At 41.5% G+C, this 26239-nt stretch overlaps 1 protein-coding gene and 1 long non-coding RNA gene across 5 annotated transcripts in view; one reads left to right on the top strand and one right to left on the bottom strand.

The window, feature by feature from the left end:
* LOC120399100 (amyloid beta precursor protein) overlaps positions 1-26239 on the top strand; it is a 324609-nt gene that overhangs the window by 128454 nt on the left and 169916 nt on the right. The gene's annotated exons all lie outside the window — the stretch shown is intronic.
* LOC120399113 lies at positions 17390-21423 on the bottom strand. Its single transcript, XR_005594966.1, has 3 exons — positions 20784-21423; positions 20106-20226; positions 17390-18576 (listed from the first exon to the last, which is right to left on the bottom strand). It is a non-coding gene; the product is annotated as an uncharacterized LOC120399113 (long non-coding RNA).

Genomic DNA, 26239 nt, shown 5'->3' on the forward strand with positions numbered 1-26239 from the left:
TTTTCAGAAATTCCTCAAATCTCCTGCTATAAAATAAAAAGGGTTTGAAATAATATCAGGGAACTGTCATTGTAAAGACCACGGTTGGGTGGTCTTCTAAGTTACATCCAACTTCCAGTTGGAGTTTGCCTTTGTATAGAGATGGTGCAGCTAAAAACTAGTGTGTGAACCTTAATCTCCTCCAAAGAAACTATGAACAACTGAAGTTTGACCAATTATTCAGTGAAGGGAATGATGGCAGAACGACTGTAGTCCTGCAATCCTTTATTTTTTGTGTCAGGAGGTAGAAGAGGAACAGTAGGTGGAGCTTCACCATTTATTTCCTGATGTCCAGGTAGTGACCCTACTGATCAATGTCAAAATAAGAACTTTGGCATCATAGTATGTAACTGTTCACTCATTCCTTGTCTGGAAACCTACTCTTCCTATGTGGTGCCGATTTGGAGGAGGACATGGGCAGGTTTTGTTCTGGTTGACCAGGGTTTAGCTGAAGAAACTATTTTACACTTATACTGCAGTATCTCTATTCAGACCAAAGGAGCATAGAATAATTTAACTATAACCCCTACCACAAATAACAATGGCTCTGATTAAGGAGCATGGAGCCAGGAGCCAGAAAAGTTTGTGAAACAATAGGAAGGGGTCATGCAAAATGATGGGATCTAAATTAGCTGGTACTCCTCAAGAAAGAGATCTTGGAGTTATTGTGGATAGTTTATTGAAAAACATCTGCCTAATGTGCAGCAGCAGTCAAAAAGGCTAACAATGTTAGGAACCATTAGGAGAGGCATAGATAATGAGACAGAAAATATCATAATGCCACTGCTTACATCCAGGATACTCCCAACACCTTGAATACTGTGTGTTGTTCTGTTCTTCCCATCTCAAAAAAAAAAAAATTAGAATTGGAAAAGGTACAGAGAAGGGCAATAAAAATGATTAGGGGTATGGAACAGTTTTCATCGGAGGAAAGATTAAAAAAAATGAGACTGTTCAGTTAGAAGAGAGACAACTAAGAATGTGATAGAGGTCTATAAAATCAAGAATGGGGTGGAAAAATTGAAAAAGGAAGTTTATTTACCCCTTCACATAACACGAGAACCAGGGGTCACCCAATGAAATTATTAGACAGCAGATTTAAAAGAAACACAATGCACAGTCAAGATGTTGAACTAGTTGCCAGAGGATGTTTTGAAGGCCAAAAGTATAACTGGGTTCAAAAAAGAATTAGATAAGTTCATAGAGGATAGATCCATCAATGGTTATTAGCCAAGACGGTCAGAGATTCAGCCCCATGCTCGGGGTGTCCCCAAACTTCTGATTTCCAGAAGTTGGGATTGGATGACGGGGTGCATCACTCAATAATTCCCCTGTTCTGTTCATTTCCTCTGAAGCATCTGGCCCCAGCCACTGTCGGAAGACAGGATCTTGCGCTGGATGGACCATTGGTCTGACACAGTATGGACGCTCTTATGTTTTTATATTTTTCTATGTGTTTGAACAGTGCCTTCCACAATGGGCCCTAGATCTATCTCAGGGCTTCTGAATGCTATTGTTATATTAAATAAATGTTGGGTGGTATAGAAAACCTCTTGGCTTTAGTCCCGCCTTTTGGATCCTGTTTTTTTCCTCCGTGGTTTTTGTTTTTCAGAGGTGAAACACATAAATTAAGAGAATAGGCTGTTGAATTCTAATTAAGAATATGTTCAGTTCTTCTTCGAGTGCTTGCTCATGTCCATTCCATTGTGTGTATGTGTGTGCTCGCCACATGCACCGATGCTGAAAGTTTTTCCCTCAGTGGTATCCATAGGTTCTGGTGCCCTCTGGAGTGGCGTGCGTATATGCCGGTATAAGGGGCTGGCACCCCCTCCCTCAGTTCCTTCTTACTGCCAATGACTGTGCTGGTACATCTCCTTGCCTCGGCAAGCTTTCCTTCTCAACTGTGCCTAGTTGTGAATTCTCTTGTATATAGTTCTTAGAAAGTTTGTGTAGTGTATTAGTTCCCTTAGTGTATAAGTTAGAAATAGTTAGTCCCCTGCAGGACTTAGCCTAGGGCTTTCAGCCTTGTGACCACTGCAAAAAATCTATGCCAGTCAGTAATCCCCATCAAAGCTGTCTAAAGTGTTTGGGGGAGACCTACCTGAGCGACAAGTGTCACATTTGTAAGAGTTTCAAGCCGCAGACCAAAAAGGAGTGGGACATTCGGCTAAGAGTGCTCTTTATGGAGTCGGCCCTTACCACAGCTTTGGTGCGGATCACACTGCCATTGTTGGTCGGAGGCTAAAAAGCAAAGAGAGGCTGGGAGAGGGCATTTTCCTACGTCCCGTAAAGGGAAGGAGAGAGCTGGAGGGGAATAAAGACCTGTGCAAGGCAGCTCTTCCCCTCCGGACAGTGGCCAGGCTTCAGCGCCTGTTGAGCTGTCGAGACCCCTTTCTGACCCACCCGCTACCCCGGAAAGCGGCAGAGGCATTCAGCACCTGGCAGTGCCATCCACACCAAAGGCCTTTCAGGCCGCTAAGGACATATGATTCCTTCTGGCGCCGCCCACGCCAGCCAGTGATGTGCCCCGTTCAAGTGGTAAACACTCTCTGGGACCTTTCCAGCGGTCCCCATTGGTGTGGCACCTTACCCTGACACAGGGAGTGCCCCACCAGCGCTCACCAGAGCAGTGCCACCTGTCAGAGTTCCTGGCATCATTCTGTGGACGCTAGACAACGTTCCTTGGGATCCTGGCTGTCTGGCGCAGACCTGCGGAGGTGCGTTGCCAGTCCCCGGAGTCCCAGCACGAGTTCCTGGAGCGGTGGGGTCAATTTCTAAGCTTGCAACATCGCTCCGGAGAGTCCAGACGCCGGTCCTCAGAGTCCCGTCACTGTACCAGTACCGATCCCTATGGGCAAGGCGTCGATCCCCTGAGCTGGGACGTTAATCCTCTTGCTCCCAATCTACGGAGTGGCAGTGCTCTCAAAGCGTAAGGCGTTGATCGCCGGGGTACCATCACCGATCCTCTGAACGATGACGCCGGTCACCAGAGGCATGGCACTGTACATCCCAGTACAGGTCACTGGTGGAGACCCAAGGAGAAGGCAGACGATATTGGGGTAGACAGGCAGCATCGGTACCATCATAGTCCCTCAGTCCCTAAGTCTCCGCCTTAGACTCAGTGAGTGAGGAGGAAGATCTATCGTCAGGCCAGGGCCACCCACTGGGGGCATCGGCATTCCCATCAGGGCCACCAGTGTCCGCGTGGCCCCAGTGCCGATAGCCGGCTCCCAGGCAGCTATGGAACCCCTTGGGGTTTTCCTAACCATGGCAGGGACACCGATCGGTTTCAGAGGAGTCTGAGAAATGGTCGGTGACAGTCTCCCGCCCGCCCCCAGACTGGGAAGCAGAGTCAGACCAAGATCCCCAGGGTCACCCAGCCCCAGCTGGGGCTCCTCTGGCAGAGGCCATGGAGTTGGCCAGACCAGCAGTTACCTGCCTCCTCATCCTGTTTGCCTGATGAGGCAATAGAGGGACCTTCCCACATGGTCCCTCAGGATGATATAAAAGTTCACTAGGAGCTTCTTAAGAGGGTGGCTTCGAACCTGGGATTAGAGGCTGAGGATTTGGCAGAACCCTCCAACTCCCTGTTTGAGGTTTTAAGTTCAGCAGCCCCCTCCAGGGTGGCATTACCTGTCCCCGTAGGAGTGGCAAAGCTGACCAAAGCCTTGTAGCAAACTCCCTCTTCCCTGCCCCCCATTTCTAAGCGGGCGGTAGAGGAAGTATTAGTGTCTCCCTACTAAGGGATTTGAATACCTATATACACACCGTGCTCCTAGCTCACTGGTGGTATCTGCAGCCAATGAGCATGATAGGCAGGGCCAACCAGTATCAACCCCTAAGAATAAAGAGGTGAAGAGGCTTGATCTCTTTGGCAGAAAAAAATATTCTATGGCCAGTCTCCAGTTAAGAGTGGCCAACCATCAGGCCCTACTTGGCCACTACGATTTTAACATTTGGCAGTCCATGGCCAAGTTCTTACCATGATCCGAAGTGCCTGGAAGTTCAGGGATCTTGCAATCTGAGGATTTGGTTTCAGCTCTTCTTAAAATCCTGCGCTACATGAAGTTATCTGTTCTGTGTACTCTGTGTCAGGCTGCAAAGTTATACTTTAGCAACTCAGTACAGATACTACTGCATAATGTAAACAGTCACTGTATGACTTTCTGTTTTGGATCACTTTATCCTGACTTACAACCATGTTGTCTTAGCTGAGTCCAGGTTAAAAATGAACTCTAAGATTTTTTTTTAAATTACTTTCTAAGGAAATGAATTTTCTCTAAAAGCTGTTAGTGTAATTTTTAAAAGTTAAATTAACTTTCTGTATGTACGTTGGGTGTCTTGTGCATCCACTGCTCTGCCTGGCTGCATGTGTGTCAGCTGCTAAAAGTGCAGCATCAGCATTGTGACCATTCTATATACTGTTATCTAAGACCCTGGTCCTGCAATCAACTGCACATAGACAGATCCCTGAAGAGAGAGAGAGCCCCACTGAAGCCACTGGGAATCCAGACGGGTACAGGAGTCTGCCTGTAAGAACCATGTTGCAAGATAGGAGCCTAAGTATATCCAGAGGAAACAATACTTTAAATAGAAGCTTTAAATGCTGCACTTAACGATCTGCTAAAACATATACCATTATAACATACTGAAGTGGTTCTTCAAGAACTATTGTATAGACTTTTTAAATAATATTTTCAGCAAGAGAGACACTTGGACTATACTGAGTCAGTGCGTAGTTTATTTCCATTTGGGATTTATCTCTCCATAGGGGTGAGAAACGTTGCTTGAGTGGCAGAAATATGTTTGCTTTCATGACAAAACATCTTCACTATTCATTTGCATGCCTGTCTTTTAGTTGGGGCTTTCTGGGATATGAGGATGAAGCAAATCACTTTAGCACTTGGCTGCATTCTTAGCCTCACTCATGTGAAACTATGCTATATGGCAGCTATGCAGATTGCTTGTAGCAAAATGTTCTAATAATGTTGATCAAATTTATTAGATTACATAGCTCATATTTCCTCTCCTTGAGTTCATGTGACTAAAGAAATAAACAATAAATAATTAAAATGAAATCAGAGTCCATTATCAGAGAAAGCTACACATTCAAGCTGTGACTACTTACATTTTTGCCATGGGGGAAATAAGAAAATTTAACCTGATGAAGAAAAATGTTATCACTTTTGCTTACTTTCAGATGTGAAGTAACGCATTTGTGCTGGGTTTCCCACAGTGTTTATAAAATTACATCACATAAAGTTGAGTGGTCTCATGCGACGAATGCATTTCACTTTCAAGAATCTAATTTTATCATGTGTCTAGTTTATGCTGCCTTGGGCACTTGGGATTATTTTAGGCATTTCAGATTGTGGAGAAAGGGAAGCTTTTCATTAAAGGAAAGATTGTCAGGATCCAGTAAGTGAAGTTTTGCTTGTCTTAGCAAAATATTTTCTTCTGTTGTCTTCTCATTGTTGGATAATGATGTGTTTCAGAGCCTCTTTATTAATAAAGTTCAGAGCGTCTCTATTTACACCATGCAGCAGAAATTTGGATCTACATTTACATAGCCAAAAAAACATTCTGAGATTTTTAGATCCGTTTTTTAATAAGGCTCTGGCTGCTGTTATTTGTATACTACAGAAGTAATACCCATCGTGGATCTTTAGGAGATTAAAGAGCTAAATTACCCTGTATAAGAGACAGAAGAGGGCTGTTTGAATAGCAGTGTCAGGAGGCAGAATGCCTCCTTTGTGCTTGGTGGAGGATAGGGACCAGCGCGAGTTGCTAGACTGATGATGAGTGTAGCCAGTGCTTTTCCAGAACTCTCCTGGCATCACTTACCGGTACACATGCCACCCCCAGACATGAAACCCCTTCATGGATTTTAAGGTCAGAAGGCAACATTATAATCACCTAGCCTAGGGTGACCAGAGAGCAAGTGTGAAAAATCGGGATGGGAGTGGGGGGTAATAGGCATCTATGTAAGAAAAAGCCCCAAATATCGGCACTGTCCCTATAAAATCGGGACATCTGGTCACCCTAACCTAGCCTGATCTGCATAACACAGGCCAGAAATTTTCATTCAGTGATTCTTGCACCAAGTCCATAACTTCTCGTTGAGTTAGAATCTCTCTCTTTAAAAATAATACCCAGGATGAAATTTTGGCCCTCTTGAAGTAAAGGGCAAAACTCCTGTTGACTTCAATTGGGACCAGAGTTTTCACCCTGAAAGCAGTGAGTACTGCAGGTAATTTGAGGTCTTGCAATCTCCAGCACCTGTAATCAGACTATGCAAATTATAGCAGCCTTTTGTGTTCATGCATTAAGTGGAAAGGGGTAGCACACTTTCTTGCACCCTCTTTTCCTTCTCTACAGGGGCAGGCATATTTTGTCCCAATAAACTGACTGCATATCAGATCCCTGGATAAAAATGCTCATGTCTCTATTTTGTATATGTATAGAAGAAATTGTATTTACCAGTAATGAAGTATAGAATGGCCACTCATTATATACCGCAACCTGGGGGAGAATGGGAAGAGCTAACGACCAAATTATATGAAAACTCAGTTTCTGCTTTTTGGTACGTCATTTTTCCAATTATAATTGCATGAGAAAGTGTAGAGTCTCACCTTGCGTTATTTGTAAATGGGTTCTATCTTTGATTGCTGTATTCAGATAACTTCTTTGAAATACCAATATGCGCTGCAAGATAACCTATTTCTAACAGACAGCAGAAAAGTACACATTTTAGTGTAGGATATCAAATAGCTTATTCATATATAAACAAATTAGACGACATAGTAAGTATTCTTTTACTGTTCAGCATTGCAGAAAAGAGCCTGAGAGATTCGATTTTTGTTTACAATCAAAGCAATTTTTGTTAAATATTTATTAATTTGCCATTCTTATTTCTATGTTTTTTTAAAAATAATTATCACTTAGTTGTGACCAAAAAAAGTGCATGATATTTAACTAAAGCTTTTATATACATGCTCATAAAATGGTAAGGCATGTGCTTGATAATGCCTTTAAACATAGATGTACACAATATACTGAACTCTTGTGGTTTATTTGGTAACCCATTTGCAATTTTAAGTTCTTTAAATACACAGAATATATAAAGTCTACACAATTTTATGTCAGTGCTTAAGCTTCCATTTTATTTTTCTTTGTCAGCTCAATTTCCACTCAAAAAACACTCCACCCCCATGCACTCACACCCACACATAAGCCTCCCTTCCAAACAGTTAGATGTACTTACACTAGGGTCATCGACTTGATCAGTCAGACAAGATTAACTAAGCTATACAGTTCTTCTAGCTTGCTTCAGTCTCCACTCAGCTGTGTGATTGATGCGGATAAACCTCATGCTGCTTTGTTTTCCTTAAATAAAGAACACACTAAGCTTCAACCTACCCATCTATACAGTGTTTAGGTTTTCCTACAGGACTGGTTGACTGGAGCGGAGAGGAGAGGAGAAGAAAGGGATGGCAATTTGAATATTTTAGTGAGGATGCTAAAAATAGAAATACCCCAGATTCTGTGAAAGATGCTACCATTCGTTACAGTAGTTTTGTGAAAGGAAACCCTTTCACCTGTATTATTTTCTTCATAAAGGGGCATATTCCTGCCTAATGCTGATATTAACATTTTTGCTAAGCTATTGGCAGACATATTAAAAACAGTTCTGCCTGAATGAACCAGATAGCTTTTTTGTAAAATGTGCAAACATTACACTGAAAATAAGATCTCCTTAAATTACTCCTGGGGGAATTCTATGCCAGCAAATTAAAAATACTGTGTACAATATTTTAAATTTCTGCAAAATTCTGCATATTTTATTTGTTAAAATAACACAGTATAATCACTCCCGTTTCAATTATTTTGGTAATTTATTTCAAAATACCCATCAACAAGTATGTCAATAATACATACAAAAACAAAAAAAGAGTATTCTAGGAGTCGAGAGTTAAAGAAGCCTCTACAGCAACCCAGTTCCAGTTGGGGGGTGCTGGATGGGGCTGCATGGGCCCCCCCAGAGCCCAGACACCTGCACTCCACTCCTCACAGAGCCTAGCTGTGGGGCATCCCTTCTCCTCCGAGCCCAGCCACGGGGCACCCCCTGGCCCAAACACCTGCAGCCCCAGATGCTTTACTCCCTCCAGCTGCTTTACTGGGGGACATGGTGTGGTGCAACCCTGCCCTTCCTCACCCTTTGCCAGAGCTGGATCTCCGGGGCACACTCCTGTCCCCGGGAGAATGAGGATCAAGCCAGGCAGCCAGAGCATGCAGAGCCTCCATCCTTGCTGGGCTGGGTGCTCCCCTCACTATGAGCCAGCGGCTCCTACTGGCGGCCAGCAGCTCTGCAGCCCCAATTTGGGGGAGGGGGGGATGGAATTCTGTACAAATTCTGCGTTGCGCAGTGGCACAGAACTCCCCCAGGCGTATTCAATGTCGGAGTCTCTTGTTGCAGCAGTGTCTTTTGACACTATCTTCATATGCCAAATGTTAAAAATGTTCAGTTCTGAGGGATCTTTTCCTGACTCTCAATCCAGAGCTGCACTGATTGACTCATTGGACTGGATATTTTTCCAGCACCCTTCAATCAGAATTTCCAACATCTGTGTTCTCTCTACTGAATCATTGCAGTGAGCTTTTACGGCCTCAGTTCAGCAAGTATGTGCTTAGGTGCATTCCTTTTCAGCAAAATACTTAAGCACGTGCTTTAGTCACGTGCTTAAAGCTAAGCATGTGTTTAAATACTTTGCTGAAGTGTTGAGTGTAGCCTCTGTCATAGAAAAATAAATGGTAATTGACAGATAAATGTACATTCATGTATGATTAAGAATAAATATAGTTTTTATTAAATTTTTATATAATGGAAATCCAAAGGAGGAAAAAGAGACTTGTATAGATGATTTATAGTTGGTATGTATACACATGTATGATACACATGCCAATTTTGATACTGAGTCAGCTGGTATCTGTAGTAAGATTTACATCACCAAATATTGCAAAACAAGTCACAACCCACAAAACACTCCTGCCTTGATCCCAGTAGTTGTGAACATGTGCTGTGAGATACTAAAAGAATTCCCTCCAAGTAAATATTGAAAACTGGGTGTAGTCCATAGTTATAGCATTGAAATTTGAAAGGGAAAGGATATAATTTATATGCTTGAAGAATAATTGATTGAAGGGTTTCGTGGATATATGGGAATTCAGTTAATGATTTCTTGAACTAAATTGGATTATGTCAATATGAATTGCATAATTATAAGTTTGTGTTATAGTTTATAGTCTCACAGCTTATTCAAATATATAAAAACTGTGTGATGATAACTTAAATCTGTTAGTAGGACTAATATTTAGTTGGGATGAATTCTTCCAGTGCCTCAGAATGACTTTCACAGAAGCTTTAATGATGATGTCTGAAGGTTTTTGTGTGTGCTTGCTTTTCTACAATCCTCGATGATGTAAATACTACGTGCATACAACCCTCCCTCCCCCAAACCTATATTAAGAGAACATTAAGGTTGCAAAGTCCAGTGCTCAAAGTTAAGAAATTCCAGAATTAAGAATGTCTGTGCAAACTTTATTTGGCCCCCTCATGCATATGTATTATGATGGTCTCTAATCACAAGATTTACATACTATTTTTTCCATCTCTTTGGTCAGATGTAGTTTCCATAATACATAATTACAGTATCAAAGGGCTTTTTCTTGCAGTGTGCCAAAAATGTTCACCCATTTCCACTTCAGGTGGAATCATGAGAGGGTTTTTTATTCAGGCTTTAATTTCCCTTTTTTACTGAAAAATAGTTTGGAATTCTCCTTATGTCCCTAAAGTTAGTACTTTTGGTGCTGTATTCCCTGGGATGGGCAAACTCATTATTACGACAGCCCCCTATGAGGGAATGGCTACATTCTCCAGGAGCAAATAACCCTTTTTTTTCCCCGTTGTCTCTGCCCTGTGTAGTCTTTGACATTGGTGCTGCTGAAAATTATATCACATCTCTTTTCTTGTGCTTATTTTGATATCATCTTACAATCAAGACAAAAAGCACTGCCACCATTCCTCCTGTGCATGAAATTACAATTTATTTTAAAAAACAACATCCAAGCCAGAATGGTAATACTTCTTGCAGAGAAAATTAACAAGTAGCTGAAGCTATGGAAATCACTTCATTACACCCAAAATCATGGATAGATTCATACCAGTATTTCATAGTTGTGCAGAAAATGAAGAAGTGCTGATTCATAGTCATCACCAATAAACAGCTCAGGAACAACATATTGAAATGTTCAATGGGGTGTGCTTAAGAACCGGAGTTTTGAAAGCTGAAGAAAAATTACTCTTTAGGAAGTAAAAATTACTCTAGATGGAATTTGAGTCTGAGCCTCTTGTTCACAATTTGTTCACAATTGAATGCTATTGAGATTGTATTTCTGTAGACTTGTAGGGAGACTTATATGTTACGCTCTGTGTTTTTTAAAGCTGTGGCATGTGAATAGAAATGTGCTTTCCTCTATTAAATCTAGCTGTGAAATAAGATTTTTTGTTTGTTTGACTTTGGGACCATTTAACATGTTCATTGTTTGATCGCCATTGAACGAAAGTGTCATTTGGTGTTTGTATGTGGGGGGGGGAACAGAAAATGAACTTTTTGTGTGAGTGTCAGGGCCAGGCTTTGGACGGCTGGCTTGCCCTAGTCAGCTAAGTTGTGATCTGAAGACAAACAGCACGGTCAGGAGGGAGCTGGGTCAGAGTGCCAGGAAGTCAGGGTTGGGCACCAAGTTATAGGCAGGTAGCAGGGTTGGAGTCGAGACAGGTCAGGATACCAGGAAGTCGGGCACCAAGTTATAGACATCAATTGAATAGCGAAGTCGAGGACAAACCAGGGTCAGAAACCAGAGTTTGAGGTCTATCGCAAGCAGGGTCTGGAGAAGAAGCAGGTAGTCTATGGTGTTGCTCAGACTGTTCCTCAGATGGCCTCCGGGTTTAAATACTGGTATCAGCCAATCAGTGGACTGTGAGGGAGCTCCACTCAGGCCTTGCTGGGTGGTACTTTTTGCCTAGCCTAGCTTCACAGGTCCTCCTGGGGGACCTCAGGCTATGCCTCAAGTGGCAATGCAGAGACATCAGCAGCCCAGAACCCCTATAGTCCCAGATTCTAATCCTGCAAGTTCTTACATCTAGGTTCATGCATTAAGATGCAGAAGTTGTAGGTTTGATCCCCACTGCCCAGGACCCACCCAGGGGTGTCAGTGTTACACATCAAATAATTGTTTGCTCACTTCCTTGCCCAGGGAGCCCATTATGTTTACTTCTCCAACGTGTCTAAGCCTCATTGCTGTAAATTTAAAACCTCATGTGCTTTCCAGACCTGGGATTCTTCCATGCAACAATACTTCCACCCACATACCAGGCTGACTTTTCACTTAGAATACATTTAATCTCCAACTAATACTTACAGTAAAATGGTGCTTAATTTACCATTTTTGAGAGAAAACAAAAAATCTAATGTCTAATACAGCCCACGATGTATATATTGGTTTTTCATGTTCAAAGAACTGTACATGCACAAACTAACTAATCTTCCCATTGCCTCTTTAATGTAGGTAGACAAATATATCCCCGTCTGTAAAATGGTGATACTAGTGCAGAGAGATCGCCGCCTTCAAAGTACACATTACCATGATGTTGTTTGACCTTGACCTTGCACAGAAACATAATGTCCTGAATTCCACCCATGGCACATGTAAGAGAACAGTAGAGTTCCTTCCTCGTGTGAGCAAAATTTGGACATGTGTTCATAAACATGTAGATTGTGCTGCTCCCAAGAAGATTTAAGGCTTTATCTTTTCAGTGAACAATATAGTTTTTTGCAGTGTTTGTTTCCAAGAAGTCGTCTGTCCTCCTGCAATCACATTTGCCAAGTTAACTCTGTGCGTGTAAGAGAGCCCTGTTAATTTTCCCTATGGAAAGGGATTTCTTATGAAGCCCATGTTGCCCTTCACGAAAAAGGTTTTATAAAAACAGTACTTAGTGATGTGACAGCACAAAGTGACAGAATTTATTTGTTGTCTGGATAAACTGCCCACAACTAGCCAAGAAAGACATATCAGTACTGCCCGGCTGTTCTCTACAGAGGTAATGGAAAGCATTCAGCTATAAGACACATTCAACTTTTGTGATCAGCAAGTCCTGTTGTTGAAAGCACCAGAACAACAGGAGGTTGTGGAGCTATGTCCAATATGCTAAACTAGGCAGTATTTCCATTATGTGAAATGACACACATTATAATGCAACTATTCTAGGCTGATTTCCATAAAACTGTATTACGATGGCACCTGCCATCTCACCACTGAACTGTTCGCTATGCTCAGCATTTGTCCCCTAGGGAAAGATACAGCACTTTACGATTGTATAAACAAGTTCTTTGCAGAAGGAATATATTGACATTTGAAGGTCAAACATGCTACAACACTTCTCCCCTTAGTCTCTTCTCCCTTCCTCCTCCCCCCGCCCATTTTAGGCACCAAACCAATTCTATTTGTTATTTTGGGTTTTTAAATAGCTGTTAGTAAAAGCTTTCCCATGAAGAAGTAGTGTAAAATAAAACATCCGTGTATCAGGGGGCATTTTGTATTCGACATAGCTTTTTTTAAAAAAGTCCTACTCCCAGTAAATTTACAGAATGAATAATATAAATTGAAAATTATGTGTGTCCTGGATGCCCTGTAGTGCTGCTCCACACTTGCCTGAGGCTTAGGGGTGACACCAGTCTCTACCCAGAGGCGGGCTGAGATGGGCCATAGTCCCTCCCCTCCACCATAAGGCCCTGCATGTGTCCTGCTTTTGCCTTTTGAAAAGATGGTCACCCTGTAGCAGCTTCATGTAATATAGAAGTTCAGATCTTTGAATCACTGTACAGGTCTGTCGCATCTTAGGCGCATTTAACATGCGCGATTTCAGCTTTACGCGGTCGGCAAAAAAAAGGGAAAAAAAGAGAAAAACAACAATTTTAAAGACTGTTTCTGAAGTGCGGGTGATTCCGCCTGCCATTACACTCAATGTAATTTTGACTAGATGCGATTTTCACTTTACGCGCAGACTGCAGAATGTAACCCCAGCGTAAGATGAGACAGACCTGTAAATACAAGCTTTCATATGAAATAGATATTCAAAAAAAAGTATTGGCTTTATTTTCTCTTGTAAATGTTAGTCTTGTGACGAAGAAAGGAGAACTTTAACTCATGCTTTTTCATTTTCACTGTAAGCCAAAATTTTCTGAATAATGATTTTTTTCAATGAAATTTTTCATCAAAACTTAAAATAAGCCCTGCAAAGAATGTTGACAGATATTTTAATCTTCTCCCCACATCTCACATTTTTTCAACCAGCAACAGAGCAGGCTGCAATTATAATAATAATAATATAATAATAAAAAAAATACAAAACTTTTTTTTTAAAAAGTTTAAACACCTCAACTGTAACTATAACTCTTAGGCTGAAGTGTACATCAAATTAGTGTTATCACCTGTTTATCCCTTTGGGTTAATGACAATGGAACTTTCTTACTTACATTAGTTACAGACAGAAGAATTAACATTTTATTTTACAATATTCATTTTAAAAAATTAGTTATGTTGTTGATGGCAAATTGATTGTTGGGTGCTAGTTCTTTTTAAGATTGCACATTTATGCTGTACACAACAATTCTAACTAACCTATGCTGTAAAAATCAGTATTTTCATAACTTGAAGATTTTTTTTTCTATTCAGATCAAACATAAAATTAATCTTTCCACATAAGTTAATGAATGTGAGATTGGTATCACATTTACATTTCAGTTTTATTTTGCTATAGAGTTAAATGGAACTGACTTAAAATTCTCGGACTTGTTTACAAACCTCCAAGCTTATTTATAATAAATAATGGCTTAAACTTCTTAGTTGGGAGGAAAACAAAAACCCTATGTAGAAGTCTTTTCTAATGACTAATTAAGGGACAAAATTATGGTAGAAATCAGCGATACTCTGAACTCAGTGGTTCAAAAGCCAAATTAGCGATCAGCATTACCCAAAAGAACCACAGTAGTGAGAATTCATTGTTTCATTTACTATTTTATATATATATATATATAATTGTTTCATTCATTCTCTCTCTCTAAAAATATTAAATGAAAAAATATATATAATCTCACAGCAAAATTACTGATCAACTACAATTGGTTAATAACATGGTAAAAGCATCCTGATTGGTTAATAACTAAATCACCCAGTGTTTTAATATCCTGTGCTGCAAAGAGTAGCAGGAGACATATTAAAGAGCCACTTGTGGTTCGCGAGCCTCAATCTGAGTATCACTGGTATAAAGTAAAATTTGCTCAAGGAAAATAGGTGGACCTAGAAGATTTAAAGCCAGGGTTAATGTAAACGATTTCAATTTTGTTTAAAATATGCAAAACCAGAAACAAATTGTCTGCTTAATCTGCTCAAGTATTTTTTCAATGTGCATCTGATCTTATTTTTTTATTTATTTCTCACTGAATTATGTCTACAGGTCTGGGCTTCTAGGTCTAGGCCTTTACTCAGCGTGGAACTCATGAGATGACAGTTCAAAAATAGTTCCTGGGTGGGTGGGTGGTTGGATTGACAGATATATATATATGCAGACACATGGCAGCAAAAATTATGTTGAGGAGGAAGATTTCTGGGGACTGTTTCCTTCTTATACTAATATCTTGCATGATATAGTTGTTCCTGTAGGGTCTAACATTAAATTAGTTCTTGCTGTGCAAAATATTTAAATCTACCCTAATTGTGATTAGATCATTGTATTTAGGTCAAAGGAAAATTTGAGTCATACCAATTTATTAAGAGTTTATCTGGGCAAATTAATATGACCTCTGCAAAATGACGACAGTTTTTTTGGGATGAGGCGCAGTTTCTATGCAGAAGGTAGAAAAATAGATCAAGTCAAATATATGAACAGCGCATACCTTTTCTGTTGTCTGATCTTGCATGCTTTGCAGGAAATATTTTTTTTCCTTTCACTTTAATAGTTCAGTATGTTGGCTTTTTTAATTGTTCTTGCATCTGTTTTCTCTTTATAATGAAATGGAGTCTTCAAGCTACCACTTACAGTGACTTTTTATACTACAGAAGAACACAGATTCCCTGCCTACCAAAATACCTGTCATAGAATCTCCACCTCAGTTTCATAGGTCCCATAACCACAAGCCAGTGCTGGGGTTCTCAGTACTGATTTCAAGTCCCCTTGCAAGTTAGCTTTTGCAGTAGGTTCACCTAGTTGTAGTTAATATGCAAAAGGTAGTATTTTAAAGGAAATGCTTTATTTTCCTGTTTTTAAATTTGGGAAGATTAAGACAAATCTAAAAAGCATGTGTGATGCGTTGTCACTCCTGGGGTGCAGTCTTGGAGCTGTGGGAACCACGGCGCCCCGCTCCGACACACAGCTGAATTGGGGACACAGCCAGCCTCACCCAGGCCCTGTTATCACCCAATGCTCACACAAACTGGGCTACTTGAGTGTCAACCACAGACACCAGCCAGTTTCCCAGCTCCCCAGGCACGCACCCCCCCCCCTTGGAGTATAAACCCAAAATTATACTGTCTTGTACTGCACAGGGATCTGATATTAATATGTTCGCCCCTCCCTCAATGTGGAGAGGAATATGTACCATACACTTGCGTTAAACCAAGCTGAGATTTTCCCCAAACAATTTCAAAGTCACACTGGGTTAGATTAACACACAAACAGGTTTATTAACCACAAAAAAGATAGATTTTAAGTGATTATAAATGATAGCAAACAGATCAAAGCAGATTACCTAAGAAACAAAATCGCAAACTAAGCCTAAAATACTAAAAAGATAGGATATGAATTAGCAAATTCTCACCCTGGCTGATGGTACAAGCAGGCTTGCAGATTCTTAAGGGCCAAGCTACATTTGCTTTGCAGTCTGGGATCCCCACTCCAGTTCCCAAGTCCTTTTTTTCAGGGCTTCTCTCAAGTGTTGAGTTGTGGGGGAGTGAAGAACAACAGATGATGTCACTCCCTGCCTTATATAGCTTTAGCATATGGTGGGAACCTTTTGTTCCAAACTCAGTTCCCAGCCCAATTTGTGGGGGAAAATACAGGTACCCAAAATGGAGTCCAGAGTCATGTGGGCTGGTCACGTACCCTTGCAGAGTCATAGCAACCATTACTTACAGGCTGGCTGAAATGCCCACAGGGAGGCTCACTGTGGGAGTATAAGTTTCTCCTAAGGCAGTGGTTCCCAAACTGGGGTTCGTGAACCTCTGGTGGTTCACAAAATGGTACAGGAGGTTCTCGAGGGGGGAAGAAAAATTTCCTAATGGCAGGCAGAGCTGTCCCGAGGAACCCTGGGCGGCACGAGGCCAGCAGCCTGGAGCCCCTGGATTTCCAAGAGCTAAGCAGATCAAAGCAAGCATATCTATCATAGGGAGGAGATTTAAACTTCAGGACTCCTTATAAGAAATGGAACGGGAGATGGATATTTTTTGTTGTTTTTAAAATTAAGTAGGCAGCTAGTGTTGTTTTTTAAATTATTATGAAGAACAAGTTTAAGCTTTGTTGTAATGTGCGTTGTTTGCCTAGACTGCTCAAGACCTGAATGCTTGTGTAGGAGGAACTCTTTGAGTTGGCTTCTTAAAAACCTTCATGCTGTTTCACATCTGATACTCCTTGATGAAATGTAGGAGCCTTGTCTTTCAACAGGCTTATTCAAAGTGATGCAAGCTATGAAAGTGAGATCTTGGAAGAGTGGTGCCGTTTTCATAATGTAATAAAAATACTATAATGATAAATAATAGTGTGTAATAAGCATTTCATAAAAACAAGTTTTATATTTCCAAGATCACTGCTTTTATAATTTATACTCAGGTAAAGGAGAAAATCCCTAGAAATGTTCATTTTTAGAAGGGGGTTCGCGAGACTTGACATTTTAGTGAATGGGGTTCACAGGTTGTTAAAAGTTTGGGAACCACAGATTTAAGACCTATTGTTTTCCCTAATGGCCCATTACCCTGAATAGGCCCTTCACAACCAGCTAGTTAGACTGGAAGCATCTTGCCTAGTGGGTGTCACCCAGGTGTGACTGCATGTGAAATACAGATACCTAGTCATTATTCATAACTTCAGATACAAAAATGATACATGCATACAAATAGGATAATCATATTCAGCAAATCATAACTTTTCCAATGACACCTGACATGAATCATCTTGTACAAAATGCATTATAATCATGCCATAATCATATCATAAATAACACCACTATGAAGAATATGGGGTGCACTGTCACAGCATGTTTCATGTCTTTTAAATGATTTATATACACAGGCAAACCTTTATACATCAGTCAGATTAAGGATGTCACTTAAGCAAATGAACTTAATTATACTTGCCACTCACTTATTAACTCTTAATTACCAGTTTGTCACAATCTTCATGTTCTGCTCTTACTGAAATCAATTAGAGTTTTGTTACTGATTTCATCTGAAACAGGAGCAGATCTTTTACAGGGGCTTTAGAAAAATCACCCTTAAAAGGTGACCAGCAAATGGCCATGCAGTGCCATTGTCTGTCTGAATTAGCCTTGTGGAGATTTGTAAAATTGAGTATTTCAATGCAGGTATTCTACAGAAGCCTGGATTTTGTGCTTTCACAATCTCAAGTGACATATGCATAGGAAGTATCATTTTTTTTTAGTAATACAGTATCTTTTATGTGAAAATTTCTATATAAAAATGACTACTCAGCTCACAGCGCCATACACAATTCTAAGCAAATACAGTCCTTGGCTGTTACTCTTAGATAACTATTTTGTTCAGTAGCTTACATCGATTGAGGGCTTCTACAATTTAACAGATAGGGTGTGTTGCACGTAGATGGAGAGATGTGCGTGAGGTCACTGATTCCAGTGGGGCAGCAGAACAATAATATCTTAGAGAGATTTGGAAAGAACCAACACTTGCTAGGTGGCAGCAAAATGTACTACACGCTGCCTCGCTGGAGCACACACTGTTGCACGGGAAGGGAAGATGAATGAACATGCTGGTATTATGGTGATGCAGTATTTTGTTTATTAGAGGTCCTTGTCAGTTGGTTAATGGTAGCTAGTTAGGCAGCTGGAATGCTGGGTTTGATGTTCCAGAGGTTTACACTGTAAAATGTACCTTCAAATGCTTGTTCTAAAATCTTCATTCTTGACCCTCCTTCATTCAATTAATTCATTACCATGTTGCTTCTAATATTGTCTGCTTCACCAGGCTGTGTATAATTCCATTAAACGTACAGTTTTATTCTGTGTCTGAATACTACACAAACTGTCTCTGCCAATCTAGCTGCGAATTGGTTATCTTTCTTCTTTTTGTGATGGATCAAACTCATTGCCATTTGTTTCAACTGCACCATAGAGCATGCCCCATGCAGGACTCTCCTTAGAGTTGTGCTTCCCAGGAGCTGGGTATGCTGTGGCTCTGTAATTGAGAGAAGGGAGATTTTCTTGTAGTCTCAGTGCTGGCACTCAGGCAACATGGAGGAGGAGGAAACAACCCTGGCTGGAATGCAGAGCGGTGAGGAGTGTGGGGAGAAGAGATGGAGGCAGGAACTTGGGGACAAGATCAGTGGGGGGCGGGGGGAGAAAGGTTTGGTTTAATGTGATATCAGCACACAGGAAAGCTGTGGCAGTAGCAGGGTTAGTAACCAATTTTCCAGGGTGACATTCAACTACCTTAATAGCTAGATGCTCTTTTCTTTTTCTGCAATCTCCTGACTCATTCATTGAACAAGGGCGAATGAGAGGGTGCCTGTTGCCTGTAGGACTCCTGTCTCATTTGTTGCTGAAGTTGGAAGATGTGTAGTAAATGAGGTGAGGGACTTCAGAAAGAAAAACCTTAGTTCTGACATTTCCTAATTCTGGACTTGTTGACTTTGCAACCAGATTTGGGTTGTTTTGCCATGTATCATGTTTGAGAGGCCGCACTTGTGGTGCAGCGTTTTAAAACGTGATTATCACAACAGTTATGCCCTGGAGAGTCCAAACAAAATGGAAGGTTTTCAAGTAACCTTGCTCTGATGACCTGGAACATGAGGGTGGAGTAATGGACATTGTTAATAAGTGAGAGGGAGAAAGGAGGGCATTTCACCGCAGGGTCAGATATAAGATGCAGTTTTTCTTTGAAGAAGAAGAAGAAAAAAAAACCTTGAAAAGCAAATATATTTAAAGCCTGAATGAACCGCCATTAGATGCTGCAGTGCTTTAAAATGATTTTTAACTGATGCATCTGTAAAAGTGCCAGACCTTGTAATGAAGCATATTTAAATGGTTTTGCATCTAAACAAATGCATTCTCTATTTGCATGGTGTGTAAAATCTGAATGACACTTGCATTCTATCTGAAAAGAGAGAACAGACGTTTTCATTATAAAATGCAGTCAAGCAGAAAAGTATCAAAGTGAGCAGAAATTCCCATTTAAAGCTATGATTGAAGCAATACTTGGAGGGGAAAAAAGGGCCAAGGTTTGAGAATAGCCCAGTTTTATACAGTTATGTAACAGGATATTTTATGACTAGAATGGATTGTTGGACACTTTTTGGCAGCATCCCTTGAGTACACGAGGCTTAAGGCTCAGTTGCACCCGTTTTAGACTAACTGAGCGATTGGCTGCTGCCTACCACTTCATTAGGTTTTCTTTATCTTTTCTGTCTTAAGTACACATTATACACTTTCTGTAGTTCATTATTTCACTGGGGCAGATGTTTCCCCTTTGATTATGCATTAAAACTTACCACATTTTTTATTTTTAGGCCTTTGTCTCCAGAATTTTGTATCAGGTGTTGGGGCTTCTCAAAAAGATGAATGATCATTATTTATATACAGTAGAACACAGAGCCTTGGGTCAAAATTGTGTTGTGCTAGACCCTCTACTGTCATAGAGACAGACATAATCCCTGCCCCAAAGAGTTTATAATCTATTTCCTTTTTTTCCCCGAGGGTGTAACTCACCTGATTTCTTGTGTGTCCCATGCACAGGACAGGCTGTGCTCATGCATCTTGTGCCGTCATAGGATGCATGGAAAATGATACTGTTTAATGTCTCTGATTTGCAAAATTATGTTGGAGGAATCTAATGATTAAGAATGACATTACAATTAGAGTCAGCATTTAAGGTAAATCAATTTTATGTCCTATTAAGATAAATGTGTTAATTGAAGCCTATAATTTTCTGTACTCTGATACTGTGGATCAACCTCACTCCTTGTGTAACTTTTTTGACTTTATGGGAGTTATACTAAGGGTGAATTTGGTCATATGTCAATGTTAAAAAAAAATCTCATTCTTCTTGGATTTTTATTTAAATATAACTTTATAAAAATGTCCTTTATCTCTTCAGACTTTTACTATAGCAGGGGCAGGGAGTATGTTTTAATCCCTTTTTTGTAAAGCACTGTGTAAACTTCTGTCCTTTCCTGAGGCCAGGGCATTTCTCCCTACCCAGCATTGCCCTGAATTAATGGTCCAACAGCTTTTCTTTGTAGTGCAGCTTTCAGTAGTGCAGTGAACAGCATAGTATTCAACCTCAGAAGATGTGTAACCCATACCTTCATTTAGATGTTAGTATACTGCATACTGCTAATTCAGCCATTGATAAATAGGTGGAACATAGCTCGAAAGTGTACCAACCTGCATCATCTTCTGTGCTTTAAACTAACAATCCCTCTGTGGATTAGGGATGTGATTAGTGAAAATGACACCTCTGTAGTCCCGTTCTTTGCCTCTCCGTTCTAGAAGTGCCATTGTTGCCTTGCTTGATTTGACCAATGATGAGTCTTAAGAAAAAGACAAATTGATTATCAATTACACAAATGGAAAATGATTGCCTAGGAAGACGTTCTGCAGAAAAGGATCTGGGGGTTATAGCGGATCACAAACGAAATATGTGTCAACAATGTTAAACTGTTACCAAAAAAGTGGACACCATTCTGAGATGTATTAGCAGGAGTGTTGTAAGCAAGACACAAGAAGTAATTCTTCCACTCTACTCAGCACTGATAAGGCCTCCACTGAAATATTGTGTCCAATTCTGGAAGGATGTGAACAAATTGGAACATGCCCACAGGAGAGTAAGAGAAATGCTTTAAGGTCTAAAAAATTAGGAAAGATTGGAAAAAATGGGTGTGTTTTGTTTGGAGCTAAGACTGAGGGGAGGGAGGGGACATGATAGTGTTCAAGCATGTAAAGATGTTATAAAGAGGAGAGGGTGATAAATTGTCCACTGAGGACAGCTCAGAAAGTAATGAATAGGTAAGACAAACACCTGTTAGGGATGGTCAAAATAATCATAGTCCTACCTTAGTGCAGGTGACTGGACTAGATGACACATCGAGGTCCCTTGCAGTCCGACATTTCTGTGAGTCTATGATTCAGTTCCCTGCTCCCTTATAAGTCACTGGCCAGAGAGACCGTTGCCTCTACCTCACTTCGGCACCATCTGATACCTTCCAGGAGCAGCGGCTGAATGTGCTGCACAGCAGCTACAAATGTTTGTGTCTTATAGGTTCCATGAGGGCATGGAGCTCAAACTCATTTTGAATGCAGAATAATAATATATCCCTGTGGGTTTTCTGCTGTTGTTGTGAGTAAATTGCAAGCATTATGGTGTGGCACACTGGGGTGATAAAATCCATTCTCCCCCAGAAATGTGCTGACTTTGGCTTTTAATTACTTAAAATCACTAGCATCGAATACAGGAGAAAAAATCAGTTGGACTACAAATATCATCAATCATTAGCAAATGGAGGCACACTCCTTTTGCTGAAGTGTGATATTGAAAAACTTTCCCTGTTAGTTAATTTTTAAAGCAGACTTTTTAAATCAATAAGTAATTCTCAGGAGCCAGCACGTTTCCTTGCCTAATAATAAAAATATAATTACTTCACTATAACTCATTTAACCATTATTTCAACATGTAAGCACTGGACCATTTTTGTTCATTCATTTGAAATGTGAGTACTTTAATTTTCTTGGCGGTTGCTAGAAACAAGTATGCTTCAGGGAGCAGATAAACTCATGCCACTTGAATCATGTATTCTTCTTTGAGTGCTGGTCCATATTTGCATTCCACTGTGGGTACACATGCACTCCATGCAGCAGAGCTGGAAAATTTTGAAAGCAGTGTCTGTTGGTCCACACATGCTCCCTCATCCTCTTTTTGCCCCTGACTGAGGATATAAAGGGTGGAACGGATGACCACCTCTCCAGTTCCTTCTTACTGTTGTGGAAAATTGACCACACGATTGATTTTGGATCAGATAGCCTGAGGCTCCTTTATTTTATACGAGCATATATGCAAGGAGAGTCAGCATGGCCCCATGCAAGGTGCCCTCCTTAAATTTTAGCTAGCTTATAAAGATTAAAACCACAGACATTACACATACTTCTGTATTAATTACCTTTTTTGGAATACATTGCAAAATTAATATAGGACAAAAGCAAAAACAAGCATCTCACCCACTAGCAACCTTTCTAACACAACTATTGTGGTTATATATTTCATAAGCCTGGCCATTGCAAATTATGCTACTTGGGGACTTTATCACTCTGCCCCCTCATGCCCTTTATACACACAAAGCCATTGTTCCGTTTTGAGAACTTTCCAATGTGACTCCTTTTACCTCTTGACACACAGAAGCAACTTTCCATCACTCTGTCCCCCTTCCTCTCTGTCCCTTATACACAGAGACAAGCTGAACCAAAGTTCAACACAGCCTAAAAACAAGCTTATCCAAAGTTTAGGCCTAAAAGCCTGGCCAAAGTTGTAAGCCCACCATATTTTCCCTCACATTACCATCACATAGTCTGGGTTGCAGCCTCTAATGTCCTGAGCTTCATCTTTATTCCTTTATCTACACACATATTTTGTGTGTGTGTGTAGATTTTAGAAGACGTTACGACTTATAGTTTTATATAATAGTTTTAAATGTTTTGTAGTTAGCCTCCCTGACCTGGGAAGCCCCCTATACGCCCCCAGACCCTGTTTCAGTACAGTACTATACCTACCATTCCTGGCTTCAAAGTTTGTGCCTGTGCTACTTCCAGTCAATGACAACCATCAGTGCTGCTTGTACTGCCTTGGAGAACCTCACATCGCGGCAAAGTGCAGTATATGCCAATTGTTCCCTGAGAAGGATGGAAACTTTGCCTCAGAAAGAATCCAGTGGAAAAGGCAATGAGGCTGCAGTTGGACTTCGGCAATGATGCAACTCCTCTCCTACTTGAGGGGGAGCGTAAACACCGAAAACTCCATCTTCACCCCGATGCAGATTTAGACTTCATCAGGACATCCTTAAATTCAATCACAGCAAGGCCTTACCTGCCAGTGAATAGGTTTCAGGCACTGAACGATCTCATAGAGTAAATTTATAAGAAACCCATGAGCACTTCTGAAGATTTGTCTCTTTTCTGGGTGAGATGGTTCCATGCACTTGCATCACACCATGTGTCAAGTTCCACCTTGGTTGCCTGCAAGCATGGCTTCAAAGAGTGTATTCACCAAACCAGCAATCCATGAGCACCATAATAGCTGTTTTGCCAAAGTACTATCATCTCTGGTGTGGTAGAAGAATCCTCACCATGTATATGTGAGCGTTTCCTTCCTTGCTACCCCATTGGATAGGACAACTGTTACAGTCACTTCCCTGTTGGACTGGGGAACTGACATGAAATGTCCAGGTGCCCTGCACTGTATAGTTGTCCAAGAGTCCAGAATGCTGTCCAATATTTTGGAATTGCGAGCAGTTCAAAGGGTTTGCGAAGCCTTTCGCCTTTTATTCAGGATTGCAGTGCCCTCGTGATGTCAGACAATATCATGACCATCTTTTACATCAACAAACAGGGAGGAACGAGATGCATCTCACAGTGTGTGGAAGCAGTCTGTGGGAACAGGTGCACCAGTAATCACATCATTCTATCAGCAGACTATCTTCTAGAGAGCCAGAATGTGCCAGCAGACATTTTGGTGTTGACCACAAAACCAATCAAAAAGATTTCCTAGACTATTTGTTGCCATAGCAGAAAGAGTTTGAAGTCAAGCTATATTCTCCCAAAGAATCTTTAAGTGGATCTCAGGCTTTATTTTGCTATGCTGTCAGCAAACACTAACTTAATAGTATGAGCTGTCTGATCTTCCTCCCCCATCTCATGGGCTAAGGGCCCATTCCACACGTGCTCAATCAACATCTATGGTGTTGCTTCAAGAAGTTCTTGTACTTGATATCAGCAAAGCAGCTTATGTGGAGTTCCGTCCACGTGTTCGCGAGGCATTAAGGTTTAGTTCAGGTCTCCTCTGCTGAGGCATCCTTTGGAATGGTGGTCCTTTGTTTGGCTCTGTCATCTGCATCCTCGCACCCCTCCTCCTACTTGAGTATTGCTTGTCAGTCATCTAGAGGGGAGTACACATAGGGACCAGCACTGAAAGAAGAAGTTACTCACCTTTGTTACTGGAAGCTCTTTGAGATATTGTGTCCCTATCTGTATTCTACTTCCCCTCTTCTTCAGTTCGTCTTTTGGATTCCCGGTAGAGAAGGAACTGGAGAGGCAAGTGCACTGCCTCACCCTTTATCGCCTTAGACAGAGGCACAACAGGGCAAGGGTGCATGTGCAGACCAACAGACACTGCTTTCAAAATTCTCCAGCTCCATGTGCATGGAGCACAGGTGTACCCACAGTGGAATGCAGATAGAGGTGACACATCTCAAAGAATCTCCAGATACCAAGGTAGGTAACTTCTTCTTCCTACTGTCCAGACAACATACATACAATAGAGAGTACATCAGTTCTCTTACAGCTTCCTGCTAGTTATTTGTCCAATATCTCCATGTTTGTAACTTAAAAAAGAAACTGCAATGCCAGAATTGCTACAAAATTACGATTACAGTGCAATAAATCATGTTGTTCATCATATTTCCCCCATAATCGTAAACACCAGCACTGTTGACGTTTATTCCCAAGTGGGTTTTTCAGCACTTTTTAATTGTACAGCAGGTGGATCCCTCCTGACTAATTAAAGTATAGTGCTCAAGAGAGAGGCAGTGATCATGCATTAACTTGATATACAGAGCTGACAATCGGATGATCTCAGTGTGTTATGATGTTGTTTCAGAGTACCATTAACCTTCTCAGTTAACCTGTGTGCTATCCTGCTAGTGAAACTGGGTTAAGCTGAAAAGGGACTGTAACAGGGCGGTACTCACCCCTGCCGCGCCTCCTGCTGGTCGGCCCCGGAATGTCCCTCGGTCCGGCCCTGGAGCGCCCCCGGCAGGCTGGTGACCCACCTGTTCTCTGGCCCCGGCGTCCCTCCCTGGACCCGGTGCCCCCTATCTATGGTTGGGTCTCCCCCTCCCAGGGGAACCCCACGCTTCTATCCCCGCCTTGCCTCAGTAGTGGCTACTGACAGTCCTGGTCTAGCCCCACACCCTGGGGCAGACTGCAGTATCAGCCCACTCATCACAGGCAAGGGGGTTTGGACCTGCTGCTTCGTCCTACCCCTGGGCTGCCCTCTGCAACCCACAGTACCTATGGCCCTTCGCTAGGCCGCAGCCTGGGGCTGTCCTGGCTAGAGCTTCCCTGGCTCCTCAGCCTATTCCCCAGCACTGCTTCCCTCAGGTACCGTGTCTTAAGCCCTAAGCAGCCAGGCCCATCTCTCTCTAGAGCCAGAGAGAGACTCTGTCTGGGCTCTGACTTCCCTGCCTCTTATAAGCCCTGTTCCTCAGTTTGGGGCGTGGCCCCAGCTGCAGCCACTTTCCCCATCAGTGCAGCCTCCAGCCACAGCTCTCAAGCCCTGCCAGGCTGCTTTCTAACCCCTTAAAACCCCGGAGCAGGGTCCACCCTGCTACAGGGACTTGTGATGTTTAGATGTTGCTTGTGATTATTAGAACTGGGAGTACTGGCTGTTGGGAATCTGAAAGGACAGGAAACAGGAAGAAGGGGGAGGAGTTGAGGAGGCAGAGTGAGAGTTCCAGAGGGTGGTAAAGAGGTTTCTACTTTAAAAATAAAGTCCTGTTGAAGTTTGTTAGTACCTTGCCTGGTTGATACAACAGGACTAAAATACTATTTTTTTTTTTAAAGTTACACAATAACAA

The sequence above is a fragment of the Mauremys reevesii genome, linkage group 1 (genome assembly GCF_016161935.1).
Source record: "Mauremys reevesii isolate NIE-2019 linkage group 1, ASM1616193v1, whole genome shotgun sequence".
Classification (NCBI taxonomy): domain Eukaryota; kingdom Metazoa; phylum Chordata; order Testudines; family Geoemydidae; genus Mauremys; species Mauremys reevesii.